The sequence below is a fragment of the Actinia tenebrosa genome, unplaced genomic scaffold (assembly GCF_029948245.1).
Source record: "Actinia tenebrosa isolate PJP-AT-01 unplaced genomic scaffold, QUT_ActTen_1.0 PGA_scaffold3__52_contigs__length_22856419, whole genome shotgun sequence".
Lineage (NCBI taxonomy): Eukaryota > Metazoa > Cnidaria > Anthozoa > Actiniaria > Actiniidae > Actinia > Actinia tenebrosa.
This window is the reverse complement of record NW_028292580.1, coordinates 22,800,050-22,806,407: the sequence shown is the minus strand read 5'-3', so window position 1 is coordinate 22,806,407 and position 6,358 is coordinate 22,800,050.

Genomic DNA, 6,358 nt, shown 5'->3' with positions numbered 1-6,358 from the left:
ATTTGCTGGTTATGGAGTTCGGCCGTCCTGTATGGCTTGCGATATCGACTACGGTCAAAGCGTATCTATAGGTCTTTCTTCTCACCTTGTCGTGCGGTAAGAAAAGCAAATCTGCCTGATGAACCTCGTTGGGGGCATTTACGGTGAAGCTGGGCCTGAAATGTACTTAGGCACGGGAAGATAAACCTGCCAGAGGGTTTGTTTTTTCAGCCAGTTCTTAGCCGTTTCGTCTGATACCCTGGCCGCGGTCGCGAGTTTCTTGATGGCCGACGCTCCTTTCCAATAGCCTTCAGGCCCATAGTAAATCCTTTTGAGTTTGTCCTCTACGCGGCCCCATTATATGAATTCCAAAACAAGATTGATCTTGCGTCCGTTGAAATCCACCGTCTTTCCGTCCACTTTGATGGTGGTGTTTATGCTTTTCTACCAAATTGGACAAATCATAGCTCAAAGAAATGGGAGTGTATTCTTCTGGTCAAATGGATTACCTTTGGGTAGAAACTTGGACATAAGAGAAGACTTTTCTCCATTGTTGTAACTATGGACCAAATCGCAATAGACTTCGTAAGAGGATGCGACTTTCCATTTCACAGGTATGGCTGTGTCGGTAATTGTCTTGCCCGAGGCACATAATAAAGATCCCAATGGGTCAAGCTTTCCAAAAGTTACTGAATAGTTTGGCATATTATGTTTGAGGGTCATTTCGTGCGGCAATCCTGTGGTGAGCGTATAACCGTGTTTTGCTAATTCCTTAGCAAGGGTGATTGGTGTGTAATGTCCATCGGGCAGCAATACGCCTTGATAATTGCCGCCGCCTTTATGCTCAGTGATCAAGGCATTGACTAAATTATACCAAGAATTGTACAAAGAGCAACTAACCAGCCTAACCTTATGGGCTTTAATGGGGGGATTCAAATAAGTGGTAAAGTTATTTTTATCGCTTTCCAAAAGACGATCATATATTACAGGGGACAAGTCCCCTTCTAGTGATCTGAGCGCAGCTCAGAGCAGATACGCCAAAGCTACGCCTCCTGCCAGCCCTGCGACTCCTACGAAGACCAGCTCGCTATCTTTTTGTTTCTTAGAAGGCTGGTAGTAATTCTTAAACTGAGGCTTTCTTAACCCCGTTAATGCCGCGGGGTGTGCTTGCGCATAAAGCTTAAAGGCGTAGTCTGTATTTTCAAAGTTCTTATCCGCCTGCATTTTGTCTTGGTAATTCTTGTCCAACCAATCCCTGTAAGCTTGTCTTTTTTCATTCCAAGCCGCCACGTCCCTTTGATATTTCTCCAGCGCTAAGTCGTGTCTCTTCCTTTCGGCGGCCAAATCTCCGCTGCGATCACCTCTAACTAATCTATCCAAATATTGACCACCATAATTAGCTCCAGTGAATGCTAAAGCTGCAATAACTCCACCTGCGACCACGCTAGCCATTTATATGTTAGGCAGGTACTTTTCCTTCTGTAGGTAATTCTTTGCCATGATAGCCCCGCCTACGGCAGCGGTCATCTTAGCAAAATTAGCGAAGCTCTTGCTTGGGTCTTCAGTAAAGTCTTCTTTGAGCACTTTCTTACCTACCCAACCAATACCCGCAACGATGGAAGTAATAATAGCTGCTTCTTCAACAGTTTTCAACAACGCGGTTGACATTATATTACAAAGCGAGAAGGAAAATCTAGGTCGCCGCGGGTGATAAATTTACTCCATTTCAGGGATCTTACTTTTTCTAACCTCCACAGGTGCGTGATATGTTGGTGGTTCTACTTTTGGCTTTGCTGCCCGCCATTGTAAGTAAAGGCTGCCTGCAGCTATGATGACTCCTAACGCGCCGATGACGTACCCAGGATTAATAAAGGATTCCTCTTCTTTTTCCTCCACCTTTTCTTCTTTTTTGGCTTTGTTCTTTTTATTCATCTCCGCGAGCTTCTTTCCGGCAGCGACTCTGCCTGGAGATTTAGCCTTGGTAATCTTGGTATCTTCTACGGGTGGTTGTTCTTCGGTGCCACTCATCTTATATTAAGGGACTTGAAGGACTTGACAAGTAACTTGATGACGACTTGACAATGACTTACGGACGACTTGACAACGACTTGACTAAGTACTTGAGGTGACTTGACAACGACTTGACAATGACTTGGCAATGACTTGACAATGACTTGACTAAGTACTTGAGGTGACTTGATCAGGTACCTCAGTAAGTGCTGCCTGGAAGACCTTTTCGACTTCTCTATCCTTCTTGAAGTCCTTCCAAGAGGCACCAAAGGTGCCCGCAAGTTCCTTCAAGTCGACATGCTGAGCTACGTGAAGTGCCGCAGAGGCGACTGCCATTAACTTACCGCACTTCAAAGACAACCACCCGCAGGTTATCTTAAGTTCTTGGGCGATGACATAGTCCTCGCTTATGTCCTTCCGCAGTTGCTCCACGTCGTCTATGGGCAGTGCAAGTCCAAGCAATTTAGTCGCAAGTCGGATAGCGGAGTCTGCTACGGCGTCCGTGGTCTTACTTGCAAGGGCGGCCTCGTACCTCTTATGGAACTTCTTAACTTCCTCTTCTGACAACTTATTAACTTGCTCATGGGTAAGTTCCTTGCCTATCATTTCTTTACACTTCCCCGAAGACACAAGGATGTTGAGTTGTTCCTTAAGGTTACTTTCGTCTAACTGCGCGGGGACTTCATCTAAGAGCTGCTCAATGTCCATATATGTTAATGGAATACCGAAACCTCAAAGAGAAGATCATCTTGGAATGTTGGTGCGTTTTTAGGTGCCGCATGTATTCGTGTAACTGTTCCTTGGATATCTCACCGCCGTAGTCGCTTAAGATGGTTTCCAGGTCAGACTTGCTCGGAGTATAAAATACGACAAGTGAACCTATGTTTTCCCTAAAAGGCTTAGAGACGCTGGTAAGCTGCTGCGAGAGCAACCAAACGCTGATATTGTCATGCCTACCGCTGAAGGCGAGTTTAACGAGCTCGGAAGTGCGTCTTTTTACGTCGTCCCCGCAGGCAATGTCATCCAATATGAGTAAAGTCTGTGTATCTTTAGGGAATTGCTTGTGCCAGAACTTCAAATGACTGGATAACTCGTTAGGGTCTAAGATATCTACGAAGAAGTCGTCGTCTTTCACTCCTATGCCCGTCCAGGTGCGGTTATTCACGTAGGTGGGGCATAATAGCACGATGTAGTCGAAGCGGTATCTAAAGGGTCCTAATAGCTGCTCCACGACGAACTGGGTCTTTCCGCAGCCGGTGGGTCCTACTATCAGAGCATTGCAGGGAATATGGTTCGGATCCATTATATATACGATGGACCCAGTGGACGCAGTAAGAAGGATTGCCACCGACGCAAAAGATAAAAGAGACACCATAGAAATGCAAAGGGAGGAGATAGACCGGTTAAAAGAGCGCGTGCAGGAGTTGTACGATGAAATGTGCGGTCTGAAGCGTGCAGAACGGTTTGGCGCGCTGATAACGATGGCAACGTGGGCTAAGGAGTCCGTTAAGGACTTCATGCGATATCCCCTGTAGAATGTTGACAATAAGGTTAAATCTTTGTTAAGGATGCCTGGAAACTATTTCAAAGAGTGTCTCAGAATGTTGACAATAAGGTTAAATCTTTGTTAAGTATATGTGGAAACTATTCCAAAAAATGCCTCAGAATGTTGACGCTTAGGTTAAATCTTTGTTAAGACGTGCCCTTCAAAGGGGTTCTTATTTTTATTTATTATTATTAAATATCCTTAATTATTCTTAATAATAATAAATAAAAATAAGAATGGGATTTGAGACTCTTTGCACGAACCCTACTTTACTATTTTAAGCCGCCTACTAATCCTTACGGGCTTTCCACATATACTTAACAAAGATTTAACCTTATTGTCAACATTCTAAGACACTCTTTGAAATAGTTTCCAGGTATCCTTAACAAAGATTTAACCTAAACGTCAACATTCTGAGACACTCTTTGAAATAGTATCCGGGGCAAAAGAGTCCATTAAGGACTTTATGCGGTATCTCATATAAGGGTTATTAAATCCTTATTATATATGGAGTGTGAGCGGTGTAACAAGGAGTTCAGCAGCAAGCAAATGTTAAAATACCACCTGGAAAAGAAGGTATGCGCTAAGAAGGCACGCGAAAGGCGTTGTAAGGAGTGTAATCGACTCTTTAGCAGCGCGCAAATGTTGGATTACCACGTGGATAACCGCGTTTGCCTAAAGAACGTATGTGAGCGCTGCGAGGAGGACAAGAACGACGAATGGCATCGACATCGGTGCCGCGGCAATTACGACCTGCTGAGCGTGGCTTGCGAGGAGCACGGCGACGTTGCTGCACGATGTTGCCCAAAGGAAACCCAAAGGAAGTTAACGCGCCGGAAGAAGGAAATTGACCAGCGCTTTGCGGAGTTTGACTGCGTCGAAGGCGTAAGGTGGGAGGATAGAGAATATTGGGAGGCAACTTGTGAGCGCTGCGGCTGTCAAAGAAGTGACCAACATGTTTGGCAGTGCCTCTACGACGGCCAAGGCGGCTTTAAGGAGTACTTAGATCGCTTTGAGGCCTGGCATGCCGGCAATGAGGCGGCAAGGAAAGCCCGTAGAAGTTAGAAAGGACCTAAGATAGTAAAGTAGGGTTTGTGCAAAGAGTCTCAAATCCCATTCTTATTTTTATTTATTATTATTAAGAATATTCGATAATAATGAATTAAGGATATTTAATAATAATAAATAAAAATAAAGACCCCTTTTAAGGGCGCTTGCATAATCTAATAATAATAAATAAAAATAAGGACCCCTTTTAAAGGTATATGCTAGCCTACGCAGCCGCATTCTTTGGAGGCATTCTAATTACCCTTTCAATATATGGACTGTATTACTTGCGAACTACCTGCCGACTGCATTACCCCTCGTAAGCCGCCGCGTAAAAAATACACCTGCCTTCATTGCGACAGGGTATTCTCCGAAGGATCCTTTGTGGGGCATTGGTGCTCCGCGGATCCTAAAGCGCAGCGGACTTTAGCAGACGCGCTTAACTACAAAGAGGAGATGGAGTGACTGTTCTTTCAATGTCAAACTTCCATCGGCCATTTACCTTACCATAGCTGCGTAAGTGGGTGAATTCCTTGCCCTGAATTACGTACCGCACGCAATCCGGCGCCCAAAGGGAATATTCCTTACCTTCTAAGTCTTTGAGGACTAACCGTAAACGGTCGATGTCTTCGAAGACGACGTAATTTTTTATTTCGTATGCTTTACCGTGGACAAGATCACGCCAGTGAGTCAAGCTGAGCTTCATTATACCTATGGAATATCTTTAGGTGCGTTTTCAAAGTGGCGTAGGACTTAAACCGCTTTACACAGCCCTTACAGGGAATACGAATGCCATCCGCGTAATCCATCAGGGCACGGCAGATAATGTCGTAATCGTTGCTAACCATAGTTAGGTAACCATTTACATCAAGCTGCGAGATTTTTTTGGATTGCTTCGCGGACAATACGCCGTTTCCTTTTGGGGTTTTCAACTCAATACACAACCCGCGGTATTTCTTATGCGCATTTAGGATTAAAAGGTCTGGCTGGCCGGCTTGGTAGCCTTTTCGCCAGCATGTTATGCGCTTGCTGTCTGAATCTTGAAGTTCGCCAAGACCCGGCGCTATGATGAATTCAGGGTAAAACCTACGCATGTAATCGACTACCTTTGCATGCAGGTCAGCTTCATTTTCTATCTTAAAAACTAATTTATTCGGGCTGTCGAAGCGTTTGTCCATCGCATATTTACCCGTCTTTCTCAACGCGGGTAGGACTTCTTCGAGGACCCAATCTTGGAATTCTTCTGCCTTTGCCATCTTCGAGGAGAATATCAACTGATACAACCCGGATTCGTTCACATACAGGGAATGTGGGTGTGAATTGGAAGGGAGGCGATTCACCTCCATTCTAAGTTCGCTAAGCCTTACCTTGTATTTATCGCGAACGTGCACCTTAATTGCATCTTTTGGGCGTTCGTAGCCCAATGCGGCCGCTACTTCCTTTGCTTTGAAGTACAATTTATCGCCTTGCACGACTTGCAGTTTCGTACCGTTGCTTTCAAATACGCGAAGCATTGTATATTCAAGAAATATTTTAACATTGACGACTTCATTCCTCAGCCGTCCAAGTAGGCAACGCTTTTCAATTGGTTCATTTCTACGCTTAACTGCGCGTCAGACACGACGAAGACGTAGCAGTTTATTTTATCACCGTCGCCCGCGGAGGCATTCTTGGTGCGTTTGATCTCCAATGTTATGCCATCCTGCGTATTTACTAGACGGAGGCCTTGACCATGTAGGTCTTCGTCGTTAATGGTGCGCATGTCAATCCACAGCG